We start from the raw sequence: 1,278 nt of genomic DNA on the forward strand, positions 1-1,278 counted from the left end.
TTTTTGTCACTGTGGGCCTTTTGCGGGCCTTTGTGGTCCTTTTCGGTACATTTGTGTATTACTGATGTGGAACTTGTGTTACCGATGGTTACCGCCATAAATAAAAGAAAGCTCAAACTGACTGAGCGACGTGTTGAGGATCCTCTTCGTCAGCTGACTTTAGAGGGAAGACAAATGACTGAGCTGCTCCGTCTGACAGGAGACGAATCGGTTCACTGAAAACACAGAGGACTTGATCCTTTCTGGTTCTCAACATATTCAGATTCAGTCCACAGTCTGGCTCTGACTTCTTCCGTGGTGTCTTGTGGCAGCCGTGATCGGTCCGGGGTTGATCATTAACGTCCAGCAGGGGGGAGGTAGTCGTCCAGTCCAGGCACTGTGCTGTCCAGCCTGGAGCAGCTCGCCCATATCTGTCTCTACTCTGATTTTATCAGCTCATCTCTTCATCCCTTTTCCTCCCGACCGTCTGTCTCCACATCAGGCCAGGTGAGTTTGCGCCGCCGCCGATTTCACGTCTTCGGATCGGTCTCAAAGGGAAGCTCGCAGCCCGTCGCTTGCTGCTAAACGAAAAGACGACGAGTGTTCAGAGTCGCACTCGTATGGACGCAGACGATCCACAGGTTTATGTATACGGGCGTGAAGCCGAGTCTTATCTCCGTCGTGGATTCATATAGTTCATGTAGTTCCGTGTATTCTGTGTTCTGTGTATTCAGGGAATTGCAGCTCGGCCAAAAAAGGTTCTGAAACAGTAACCTTTAGTCTCCTGGTAAACACAGCAGCCATGTTTTAAACAGCAGCTCTGAGCCCACTGAGCACAAACACTAACGGAGAAACGTCCTCTTCACCTACGCACCGGCAATTAATCAGCATTAATCCCTGTTTTGGCTTTTAGCAGTGAAGTGAACCTGATCCACTGATACCGACGCTGCTCACAGAAAACAGCCCGTCTGGGCTCGAGAACAGAAGTTTACATCCACGTTTATCAGGACGGTCTTGATTTTGCAACGAATCTTTGAGTTTTCTACGATGGAATCATGAAAATCTTTGTCACGAAAAACTATCAGAAACTTTGGTTCTTTCTTGAATATATCACACGTCTTCTGTAAATATTCATACAGAAACTTTAATGATCAGTTTTTGTGATGTAGAAAGTGGTGTTAATCAGATTTTCTTAGTTTCGTGGCCTCCTAACTTCTCCTGAGTGGTTCTGATTGACTCCAGCTGCTGATTCCTCTGATCCAGTTCAAACAGAACCATCTGATCCACTCATTAGACTCA

The sequence above is a fragment of the Stegastes partitus genome, unplaced genomic scaffold (genome assembly GCF_000690725.1).
Source record: "Stegastes partitus isolate 25-593 unplaced genomic scaffold, Stegastes_partitus-1.0.2 Scaffold1080, whole genome shotgun sequence".
NCBI classification, from domain to species: Eukaryota; Metazoa; Chordata; class Actinopteri; family Pomacentridae; genus Stegastes; species Stegastes partitus.